The 13,395-nt window shown below is 36.9% G+C and overlaps 1 long non-coding RNA gene across 1 annotated transcript; it reads right to left on the bottom strand.

The window, feature by feature from the left end:
• Positions 1–6,553: 6,553 nt before the first annotated feature.
• Positions 6,554–13,142, bottom strand: LOC135160386 (uncharacterized). The gene is made up of 3 exons (XR_010298553.1): positions 12,714–13,142; positions 7,123–7,420; positions 6,554–6,841 (listed from the first exon to the last, which is right to left on the bottom strand). It is a non-coding gene; the product is annotated as an uncharacterized LOC135160386 (long non-coding RNA).
• Positions 13,143–13,395: the final 253 nt, after the last annotated feature.

Here is a 13,395-nt window from a genome sequence, read left to right as displayed (position 1 = left end):
TTCCTTGGTGACCAGGAGAGTCTGTACGTAGCTTACAGCTCCTGAGGTAAACGCGACACAGTTGGAGCGGAAAATTGGTCGATAATACCGCAAAATAGAATGTAAAAACTTGAGTAGGGTATACATGGAATAAATAAATAAATGAATATTAAAAAAGAACGAAAGCAGATGCAGTGCTGTACGGGGCAATTGACGCAATAGCTGAGTAGGGTAGAACGTCTTGTTTCCCCCGACACCTTTTCTTGTCTTGACGAACGAACAAGTGACCAGAAATCGAATAGCTCAGTTGGAAAAGCACCAGATCACAATCGGAAGGTTCCGGGTTCGAATCCCGGTCTGGACTATCTAATTTTTCAGTAAAATTATATGGAGAATAATCCTGGTTCTCCCGTCCTTCCTCTTCCCAAATCCTATCCAACAATTTCCTGTGACGTCATAGGATGCAGGTCGCTATATAAATTTTCCACCTTTTAAATAAATCAGTGCCTTAGAGCAACAGAAATAAGGAAGAGATGGCATTGGGAAGAAAAGTCGTGGAATCGTCAGCAGTTGGTCAGCCCTTTCTTGAGGGTATAAACCTCAGGTTTACTCCGAGATACTCCAGTCTGATGTCTCTGGTACGGTGTATGACAACGAGTGACGATAGTGAAGCCACAAAATTAATATCCTAGAGAACAAGATTGCAATTATTAGTCATAATTCACCATATCGTTGCTTCAAGTATATACGTTATAAGTGAAATAAATATAATAGTATACTAACTTCAAGCATATTCGATTCTCAACGAAAATATTAAGAAAAAATAATGATTTTCCCACGAAAATTGTCTTCTGTGAATAGATTAAATCGTTCAGAAACATTCACCTTCAATATGTTTTCTCAATGTTTTATAAACGACCGTAAGAGGGCTGCACTAAATTTCATTTTCCGATGACCAGAGGAATCCTAACCGCTCATTACGTTCACCCTCCTGCCCCATTTTTGGTTGATGGATCAGTGAATTTGGTGTAATGGTGCGTACTAGTTAGTAATTAGTAACAGTTAGAAATTGACGAAGCAGAGTTATTTCGAAGACGGTAAATGTAAAGTGAGCAAACAAAAAAAGACTAACAGTTTACGGAATTGTTGAAATTATGACACATGGAGGCATTACTGAAAATCCTAGATGGTAACCCCTTTGAGTGATACTTTATTCAAAGTCTTTCTGTCGTCTTTAAGAGGACGAGGGCCCATATTATTGATGAACATTTCTTCATGTTACTTCATCTATTCATAGTACATAATAAAACGCCAAGAAAATCAAGTGTTTATCAATTTCACCATTGAAAATTCCATGCACTTGAAATCAGTATAATAATATACTTATTCTTATAATATTTTATACTTGCCGTAATTATATATATATTATATTTAAGCTAAATATACAATGTACTTCATTCAAATTTTTTGTCTGTGTCCAGTAGTCTCCCAAGGATGGAAATTTAGAATGTACCGTAGAAATCTATTGCCTAAATTAATCCGTCAAAATGAAGAAATAATAACAATCTATTCAAATATTCGGATCATGGAATACGAAGTTGGTTAAGAGGAATAAAAAAAACAGATATGTATAAATACTATATCCCTGACATGTGTCAGTTGTTGATATTGAAATTTCTTACGTTTCATACATTTCAGCGGTTCAATCCTCTTATGTTGATATGCTGAGAGAGTTACGCGTACGGAGATTGTTTTCTTTATACATTCCGACGTATTCTCTTGCCATTTACCAGTTTAATCCTCGTTGTTCCTTCTTTAGGCCGATATATTCGCATATTTATTATCGAAGTTTACAGAATATATTTATAAATTCATAGATTAATTTAACGGTTCACAGTCAAATTAATCAATGAACCAATAAACTTTTATGGATGACAAAACGGTTTTGCGAATGTTCGGATATTTTCGGGGTATCCCATTGTGCCCCGGATACTCCATAGACAAAATATATATTTATATTTTTTATATATTTTCTGGTAGTGCGCGGACATCCCTGGTAGGAATCGCCAAGCCAGGCCTGGAACTTCCTCGAGTGGCTCTGGCTTCAGCCAATGGTCATACCAATAGCGTCATAAAATTATGGAAAATTGATTGGGGTCAATTATTTTTTATTGCTATTAAAAAAATCGACAATCGTATTCGTTTAATGGTTGATTAATTAAATAAACATCAGCTGCACGATTAACGGATGCAATACGAAGTTTGTTATACATTCTGTTTAACTGTTTATTGGAAATGGGATAATGGTTAAATCATCAGACGTGTGAATCCCGTTTTAATTCTTTTATTTTATACGCTGGAAGGGCACAACCGCTCTGCTTTATTTCCTTAAAGGAACTAACTAAAAGACTAAAGGGATACAGCACCCTGGACCTGGTGTCTCTCATCAACAATGGTCCCACTCATAGACCTCTATATACATTCAAGAAAACAGAGCATACACATCACTCTCAAACTTCCTAGAATTTTTTCTCATAAAAATGTTTTCCACTCTCAAGTGGAAACACCAGAATAAAAGAAATACAAATCGTACAAACACCTATTCATTCCATCTGAAAATTAATTTTTGACAAACATTCGAAATGTAAACTCCAATACTGTTTCATAGCAAATTTTTATAAGAATGTTGTAAATGGAAGATGAAATGAATATATATTAATTTTGATTTCCAGTCTATTTAATCCCAAGGTCAATTTGGTTTTAGATTGGCTCGGATGGGACGTATGTTGCGCTTCATCCTTGGCCCAAGGTATGAGGCCAGTCTACAACCATGTTGGATTTACCTTGGCCCATGCTTAGTCCAATTGTTAATTGCTACCTGGGATGTAATCTTCCCACATGTATTCCCCCATCTGAAATTCGATTCACACCTTTTAATACTCACCATGAAGAGAATGCAGTTGAATTTAAACAAACGATAAATGTATAATAAAATGGCACCAACGTACCGGCTGCAGTGGGGAAGGTGGAAACTTATAAAATTTGATGGCGTATTCGTGAATAAAGAGCTCGTCATCGTAGAATAGTTGTCCACTAAAGCTGTCCTCATATTTTACCTCGAAAGCCAAAATTTGCCGCATCGCTAAGAGGAGTGTAACTAGAGCAATGATTTTTTCCACCTCGTTTGGAGTTGACTGCACTTCCTGTTAAATGTTTTCTCTCCACCTGACCTTTCCTCAACATTAAACACACCCATCTGCACTGTCCGAGGTCACTACGTGTCTGGTACCTCTTCCACCAACCACACATTGTGCCCCGTATCGTGAACATCCACGTTTTACCAGTGAAAACCAGAAGAGCACAAAGTAGTAAGGCGTATGATGGTTATACCCAAGTACGTGGTTAATGGGCGTATTGAATAATTTAGGGGCCATATGGAGACAGGTGAAATGCGTCAGAACTTTAGTTGACGAAATTTCAAGGTAGAGAAATTGGATAACTCTGGATCTTAATATAATTTTGAACTATTATCGTTGAGAACATGTGATGTGCTTGAAGAAGTTAGATGTCAAAAAGTGGTTTATTCATCATCAAAAAGAAAAAAAAAATTTTCCTCCTAAACATTACTAATATGATACCTTAGACTATGCTGTACCTCGCAATTGCGTACCAGCATTTGTTTTGTGTCAATCATCGGCTTGCTCGTCTAGGCTAAATTACTTTCCCACCTAACTGCTATTATTGTGGCTAAAGTGTTTATTTATCTTCGCATCCTCAGCTGAGAACAACTCGTCATCAAATTGTGTATTTCACCATTAACCAGGAAAATCGTATTTTTTTTTGCGGGCCAAACGGAATATGAAGAATCATGTTTCGATCATGAGGATCGGATATTTTCGAGTAGGCCATACTATTCAAATGAAAATGTAATGCTGGAGAATAAAGCTAAACAGCAAACAGCGATATTTTACGCATTTTTACTTTTTTTCCCTTTATTTCTATCGATTCGACCGGTTGTATGGTTCTGAGTGGATCCACACCAATTGTATTTTTCAAAATGAAAAGGTAGATATCCGCGATGTGCGTTAGTTGTGTTACTGACATTCGTCAGGGAGTTTAGAAAAATACATTTAGCCTGTTAGTAATATGAATTTCAACAAAACAATACATTTCGTAACAACCACCTGACGGGTGGGGCCTATCAGACGTTTGATATGTTCATATCATAAAAGCTATGATCATAGCTGGTTTTAACTTGCTATTCCAGTTTTTCATCAAATTATTGAGTATAGAATACCGAAAATAGTCAAAAAAAAACGAAAAATAGCGATATCTCGCGATTTTTGTGCCAACGGATATACATATCTTCATAAATCTATATGGTACCCACTGGGACAAGTATTTTGAAAAAAAATGGAATTTGTTGAGTTGACTCTTTTTGGTTAATTTATGATGCTCACCACATTTATGACGACGGAACTGAAAAACGACAATATTTCGAAATTTTACCGATTATTTTTCCCATCCAAATCTTGGCCAATAGGATTGCACCATTCGACGTTATTTTGTATAGCCAACACGGTATTTCAGCGGAAATTCTTGGAAATTTCACTGGAAATTTTGCATGTTGCCTATATAAAAAAAACAAATGATGAAGTAACCCTCAATTGTATCTGACAGATTAAATGGCAATTCGTTGATAATTATGTCTCATGGTGCAATTCTATCGGCCAACATTTGGATGAAAAAAATAATCCCCCGAATACCACTCGAACTTCGAAATTATCTGATATTTCCCTTAAGGTTCCCTACAAACAAATAAGCTTGTCAAGTTTTCCAGAAAAATCACTCGCGCTTCGCGCTCGTGATTTTTAAACTGGAAAACTTGACACGTTTATTTGTTTGCAACGAACCTATCGGGAAATATCCGATAATTTCGGAGCTCTTGTGGTATTATATGCGAAAATAATGTGGAAATTTCGGTGTATATAGATAAGCCCCACTGGGAAGAGTCCTTTGAAAAAAAAAACTGGAAATCTTTGCAGTGGATTTCCAGATATTCAGGGAAACTGAAATTTCCAAAAGTTAATATATCTCAGAAATTACAGGAGTGATCGAGCTAAGACGAGCCATCAAAGTAAACGTTAATGATAGTTATCTTAAGTCGAAAATTCAGATTTTTAGCTACAAATTGTATCTATTTTTCTATCATTTTCTCTCAATTAATTATCAAAATTGGGAATTTTTGGTAGCACACACACACACACATACACACACAGGATCTAAGGATATCAAATACAAACTCCATCAAATACAAGGCCTCCATTAGGGAAAAAAACCTCCAAATCGTGCGAATTGTGTATTATTTACAATATTTAAATTTACTCTGCATTTTTGAGGAAATGACGTGGCCCCCTACATATGACGTCGGCAATCATCTACAAAGACCATGGGCGGTATGATTGCAACATGAATCACAAGAGTTGGCATGTGATATAATAAATACACATAAAAGATCTCAACCCTCGAACTGAAGCGCAAAGTCAAGGAAACAATTCCGAATGGAAAAGTCTGCTGGAACTTTTGGCTGGGAAGTATCTTTTTCAAGTTTTTCAATGTTGAAGTTGCGTCAATCAGGAGCGCGAGATGGCCGGGTACTTATCCGTGATTGGAATGTAAGAGCTTGGTGTTACCACCACCGTACGGCTGAACCCTCTCGAGGCGGTTGAAATAGAGATTGTTTTTCGTTCGAAAGGCGTGATCAGGGGTTGGAGAAAGAAAATTACCTACAAAAATAGTAGATGATGTCGTTAGACGATAAAAGTATTGTTCGGTCTTAAATAAAGAATGATCTCTTAAACCAGCAGTTGAAAGCAATAAATTCTTCAACCTTCGTAGAATAGATGGATTCTCAAATTCCAATGTTAATGTTTTTTGTCACGTTGAGTCATAAAGGAAGTCCTTAAGTCAGAAAATGAAAAAATGGTCACAGTCCTTCATAAATCAAAATTCAGCAACAAGCAGGTCACTTTAAGCTTTGTTTTCTACCTTTGTTTATATACCTCTACTCGTCTTTATATACCTCCATGAGGACCTCAGGATTCGAAATCTGCTACACATATTTCGTACTCTCCCTCAATAGTTTCTTTTTTGGGGACACATGTTCATCCCCATCCTTTAGGATGAAAAATGTAAGAACCGACATCACTAGTTTCAAGCTGTTCTGAGTTAGAAGTGGAAGAGAACATCTCGATACAGCTTCAAGTCCTCATCTGGAGTGTTTACCAAATATCCATATTTTGTTGTATTACCTCGTGTGAAACTCATTTTATTTCCTCAAGTTTTAACACTAGAACTACCGACGATTGAAGTATACCTACTTCTACCGGATGGGTCAAAATGACTTGTTTCTTAAATTACTAAAAGATATATAAGAAAAGACAGCAATTTTTACGTTTTTATATATTTTGTAATTTTATGAAGAAAGCTTAAATATAATCATTTAATAATAGTAATATAATAGCAGCAATTATTTAAATAATTATGCATAAAAGTTAAAAAAATGATTGCAAGTTACAGATATTTTAGCAGAACATTTACCACAGACTCGTTTATGGCATGTGCCACAAATGTTGTTCGTTTTATTATTAGTTTGTTATTCGTTTACGTTTCATCGAAATATGTGTCTGATTTTGTGACAATATAGATGATGATATTCCTTCTACTTGATCTGTAGATCTACCGGTTAGTTCTTTGTAGTTAATTGCAAGTTCATCGGATAACGGGAATAAAATGCCTTTTCTTGAAATATTTTCTCCTGTTGTTTCTTTATATAATATCCATGCATGTATTCCGGCAAGATCTGAAATATTGTAAAACATTTGTAATGGCCATCTTCGGGATCCAGCTTTCACAGTACATATGTAGGTATCCTGCATACTTTTTTACAACATAATAATAAAAAAAAAGAAAACTGTTTTCCAGAATTAATTATTTGTATGTTTTAGAAAAAGTCGTCCAAAATTTTCAGAAACAAAATGTACCTGAAATGAGTTATAATTATAAGAAATGTGAAACAAGTCATTTTGACCCCCTTGGTAGGTCTAGTATTAAAACAGTTAAACTCCTTCTTCATTGTCTAACCTTGAATTAGTGTAAATTGTGTTCATTTCATCCTGCTGCCTAATTCCATCCCATCACTACGTTCGACTCCGTCGTCGTCGGTAGCAGGATTGGGAGTTGTGCTGATGCAGCCAAACGTATACCTGCGACTTACAACCGCGGGGAAGGGTCAACCGGAGAACTTCAATTTTAAGTTGGCTACTACGTTAACGACTCGATACAAATATCATTTGTATCATTTGTAGTTGTGTCGAATGTAGAGTTATGATCCGAGCCTCAGGCGATTTTATAACCGCACCCTTCCCATGTAATTTTCATGCTGAAAAAAAAAACAAAAATGATTTTTTGTAAGAGACGCGGCAGGGAAAAGCTTTGTGTAGTGCTTTACTCTGAAACTTTTTGAAAAATAAATGTTCTGTAAACTGGAAAACAATAGTTGAAAGAATACCAAGGATCTTGTCGCCGATTTTGTCACCTCACTGTTTTTGTGCAACTCTATAACATAAATTTAATTCTCCATTTTCCTATCCAATTTCAAATGTCATGTTCCTTGTTCATAAAGACTGGCGCCACCGCGCCCTCAGCGTTCAAGTCTGTTATCCTTTTTCACTAATCGATTATCGATTATGACATGATCGATCATGACACATAATCGATCATCTCTATGAAATCCCCTATGTTTGATTAGTAATTCCGATCCTATCTTCAGGACCGGTGCCTTACTGTCTCAAGAATTTGCGACTGTAAACAAACCGAATATACAGTCCAACACCTCATTCATGTAGTATCGGGAATTTTTATGTATCTATTAGTTTTGAGGAAATAGATTTTTAGAACTTAATGGCTTTGTTTAGAGTAAGATTAAGAATCATCGGATAAAGTTCTCCCAAGTGTAGCTATAAGATTATATTGTAAGCATAGCAATAGGTGCATCGATGATACACTAATGCAAGCCTGTAGAATAGAAGTACCTAGACGGTCATATTTTGGGAGTTTATGAGACGCCGACAGCTGTCACAGGGGAAAATCATTTCCAGCCAGCGAGGTCCAGGGACGCTAGGATCACGTGACGTCGCGAGGGCCTACTCCGGGGAGGGGACGATAGTCACAGTTCAGACTAGAGGGTCAGAGTTCAACCAGCAGTTAGAGTTCAGATGGACGAGGTAGAGTGTAGACGAGGTGTGAAAAGAGTGACGCCCTGAGCCTTACTTAAATTAGAGTCAAGTCGTGTAATAATAATAATAGCACAAACGTAGTTTTTAGTAGTGTATATTAGTTAAATATATTGACATCAATAAATATATATCTGTGTAACGTTTGTGTCTTTACGACAAACTTCCTTTAACCCATATATCCTATATTATGGACTTCCATAGCCCCCGGCGGTAGAAGCTCTTGTGTCATCTAGGGAGTCGTTTGCGCGTTCACCTGATTTTGTAGACAGTGCATGTGGCTGAAGCGTGCACGTGTCTACCCGCCCATCGGGAATGACGACCTCGTCGAAGAGTGAGACTATGAATTGGACCAACCAACTCCCGTCATCGCAGACGTGGGTCTTGGGGCAGAGACCTGTTCATCTTCTCCAGGTAACCCTGTCCTGGTTGGTGGTATGAATGAGAATTAGCTTCAAAACACTCCCTGCCGAGGAAGTCCCGGGGGTCGAGCTTGGTGTGTTCCCGGCGAGTGAATTCCGAAAACCATAACCTCAAATGGTTGTTGTCATAATTATGAAGGAAAAAAATTTGTAACCCGTGTCGCTTGTTGTATAGGAAAATATATCTGTTACCACTCTATATGTTGGCAATCAGGTGAAAACAGTTTTCCATTTTAGTTGTAAGTGGGGGGAGAACCGAAGAGCAGATTCATATGGTCGTGCATCCAGTTACAGATTTTCATTGAAAATTATTGGTCACGTGATGAGCGCTGCGTTGCCGCAGCCCTTAGCAGGAGCTCGAGGACTCCGCACACACTTTCTGGGACTCTAACGAGGGTTTTCACCACCGCTCGTCAAATTTCCGCTACCGGAGTGGCCGCATGGTAAACATTGTACTCATGCTCGTTTGGCCGTGATTGACAAAAAAATTGATTTTAACCCTCGAGCCGTCATAGCTCTCCATGGAACGTATTGGTGGCATGTTGAGCGCAGCACCGTTCGTGTATTTCCAGTGGGAGGTTGCCAAAGCCCTCCCCAGCACTCAATCTAAAGCGCCTAGAATTAAAATATGCGCCGAGTTCAATCACTTGAAATTCATCGATAAATAATAATTTAATATCAAAGTTCAGCATCGCCCGGTCCATCCGCCATTTCTATACGGTCGTTGAAAACAACACGACGAGTGAACACGCCACTCGACAGAAGTCTACTACGCAAATAGTCGCACCACGAGTACTGCGATATTTTTTCCAATAGCACTCCATTAATAAATTGATAAAAAAATTGTCGCGTATCAAATCAGGCGAAGGTACAATTTTCTTTTGAAAATGAAATTATTTAACTTATGTGTGAGAAGTTCTCTTCATATCGATTCAAATAGTTTTTCTCCCCAACCAGATTTAGTAAAACTTTATGACGGCCAATTTCACTATTTTCGACAAACAGTAAAATCTAAAATTCGTTCCATCATCCTTCTTCGGTTCTGCACCTGTTAAAAGTTTTTATGGAGATAATCTCCACTATCTTCTCAATTGTTAAATTATTTTATAATTCCGTTCTCCCAGGGGTCTATTTTACTTGGTGCCATTATTGTTCCTTATTTCTACATTTATTACACTTGACCCTCCAATTCTTCCAGACAGATGTTCTTGGGGAATCGTCTCCAAAAGACACTAACCCCTCTCTCTCTCGCTCTACTTGCGCCTCTCCAATCGTGATATGGTCCTTCCCATTCCCGATAATTTCGCCAATCACCAATCATGGCAGTTCTAGAAAGCTTTTCCACTTCCATTTTTTCATCCCTCTCCCTTTTTTTCCACGTTACCTCCATAATTAGTCCTACTCCTCAGTATCATCCCAACTGCCAGATAGTCACCTGATCGGAGGTCTCCAGTCTTATTATATTTGTGTATAATAATGTTATATCCAGCGAAGAATAAAGACGACACAGGTTGGTAAATGTTTGGGGTGGTTTATGAATTACAAGAAGTATTACGATATGTCATGTAAGAGCCCCGAAGAGAGACACACCAAGACTAATGTTATCCAAAAGACAGTCGTTCTTCTGACCAAGTTCAGATCATAGACAAATGAATGAGTATTCGAAGGGGGACACGTACCAATAAATTCAATATTTGAGATAAATTGTGAGTCTAATTCATCCCGTCATCACAAATGAGCGACACAAAGAACAATTCGGCGTGTAGCAGCATTGTAAATACTGCTCTGTGTAGGTCAGAACTCTCGATCTTACAACTCCAGAGTGTTCAAATCAACCACAGTATTGAAACACTTCATTACAAATATGTTTGATGAACGAAAAAACATAACATTGTGGTCTCTACAGAGAAGACTTATTAACTGAGGTAATTGCTATATAGCCATTCTGTAATTCATCATGTTTTAGTATACATCAATGTTGCGTGTTGAAACACAAGAAATTACTGTTTTTTCCAAGAATCCATTCATTTCTAAATATGTACCAGAATTTTTTTATGTCTATTCAAGTAGATTTTTCTTCAGACAGATTTAGTAAAATATTAATTATAGTGACAGTCCCATCGTTGAGATAAATTGTAAACTATTAAATTCATTCTACAAGTTTTTCAGAATCTGTTCCAGACCTCTGCAATTACTTTATTGAAATGATCCTCAATTTTCTCAATTTATATATTATTTTGTAGTTCCGTTTCACATGCGTCTGTTCGCTACCATCATTATCCTTCGTTCCTATATTTATTATACTCGACCCTCAATGATACCTCAAAATCCTTTTAGACAGACGTCGTATATTGGGGAATCGCTCCAAGAGTCGATAACCTCTCCCTCTCTTCCTACTTTTCACACCTCAGAATCTTCCATTACACCTATTCAATCACGGTATCGGCCTTCGCATCACAGGTCATTTTGACCAATCATCTTGCACTTCACGAAACTTTTTTTCCTCTTCCCCTTTTTCGCTCCACCCACTTCACCTTTTTCCAAGTTGTCTCCGAAATTATTTTGCTCGTCAGTATCGATCCAAAGCGCGTCATAGAAACACTTCATCGACAGTCCTTAAGGGGTTATTCTCATGTGAGCATTTCAAAAAATCGATTTTTTTTTTTTTATATTTTGACAGTAAAACCTATTGAAAACATGCTGTGAAAAATTCAGACCGAAATTCATAGTATTTGATAAGTTACAGCTCATAGTAGTCGACGCGTCGTAAGCGATTGTCTACCAGGCTTTAAACTTTAAACGCGTTTTTCTCGAATCATCATTTTCTGAAACGGTCAAGGTCCTACAAGAAAAAGTATTCAACCGATTGCTTTAAAATTTACATATGTTGTTCTACTCATTTATAGTTATCGTCCCTACCACAATTGTTTATTTTCGACAATATCTTCATATTTTTTTAAACGATTTGTAACGAAAAAGAACGAGATTTTCGTGATTTTTTTTTTGAAGTTCGATATTTTTTTTTGTTTTTAATGAAATTGATTATATTTGGTAGGGACGATAGCCACAGATCTACTGAATAATAATCCATTCGATTTTTTTATCTCAGACAACATGAACAGCCGTTATCATCTTGACCAGTGAACTACCTTTTTTGGTTGGGGACTATTTTGACTTAAAAAAAATATATGTTAAAAACGTAAAAAACGCCAAAAAAAAATTTTTTCGTATATTTCAAAATACAAATAAAAATATATTAAAAAATCAACATGATTGAAGGTTGTTGTCGCATAAAAAAAAAATTCCGAAAAAGTGGTAAAATATAGGCGTTCACATGAGAATAACCCCTTAAATATTCTTGTATAATACATAAAACAAAGTTAAGCGAAACCAGTGAAGGATTATTACAAATCTCCTCCTAACAACGTTATTCCTTATTCAACAAATTCCCCCCATTTCAATAAACAGGTACCCAAAGATAAATTTGGTGTGTAGCAAAAATTGTAAATACTGATCTTTGTAGGTTAGAACTTTGGAATTAACAACTTCAGAGTGTTTCCAATGGAACGCAATATTGACGCGATTCAATCCAATCAGTGTATCGATCTTTTCCTCTAATATATGTTTGAATACGAAACAATCAGAAAAATGAGAAAAATTACGGCGTTTCTCAGTGCTACGAAGCGACAGATCGAGGGTTAAGAATTGTTTACCCTTTTCATGTGGAATCGGGGTTAGAGCTCTGTGTAGTGTTTGTCGCGATGTGGCAGGGGCGGGAGGGGGTATGCGCAGGTGATGGAAGCGTTATCTCGTGAGATAACAGTGGCTGAGACAGAAATCTCATAGCAGAAATACGTTGAGTGGCATGGAACTGGGTCCCACCAAATTGGCAATAAATCTATCAATTATTTTACCATCAATCACACAATTGTTTATCTGGTAGTCGTAGCAAATCTCTTACAAACGTCACACAAGGCAAATTGATAACTTATTAGAAACAATAACTCGATCCACTTACAAACAATTTTGTTGTCCACTCGTTCCATGTGTTGTTATCGTTTAACGTAATTTTGTGATCAATATCAAAACCGCGTGACTTGATCCTTCTCGATCGCACTTATTTTGTTGATGAGGACGCAATGCGATGACGAATGGAGTCACCGGATTGGCCGTATGATAGCACTGAAGGTCATCGTTGTTTCCGAATGGAAGCGTTATAATCGTCGGATTTACAGATTTCCCAATTTTCCTTTTGTAAAAAGGACATACAGCTCAAGTCTCGAATCGAATCGAACATATCGAAATTCCGTAACACTTATTCGTGATTGGTAGATACATTCACAGCGGCAAAATTTGAATTTCACAAGTACACAAGTATCAAGTAAATCAAGTCAAAGGAGGAGTTAATTAGTAGAAAATAAAAACTTAGTTAGAAAATGGAAATGAAAGTCGTCTTACAGCTTCAAGACATTTAAAATTTTGCATGTTGCCTACAAGTGGGAAATAGATCAGCTGTGAATATATCAGCAATTTTTGAAGATCCATGTTTACGAAATGATGACGTGTTCAACGTCATACGCGATTACTTCAGGATCATTTTGGTATAATTATTTTGAATTTAAATATTACATTGACTTTTTATATCCATATAATTCAACTGCTCTACTCATACAGTAGTTAAAATAAGGTGCGCTCACCGC

This window comes from Diachasmimorpha longicaudata, chromosome 3 (genome assembly GCF_034640455.1).
Source record: "Diachasmimorpha longicaudata isolate KC_UGA_2023 chromosome 3, iyDiaLong2, whole genome shotgun sequence".
Taxonomy (NCBI): domain Eukaryota; kingdom Metazoa; phylum Arthropoda; class Insecta; order Hymenoptera; family Braconidae; genus Diachasmimorpha; species Diachasmimorpha longicaudata.
This window is presented reverse-complemented; position numbering and strand designations above follow the sequence as displayed.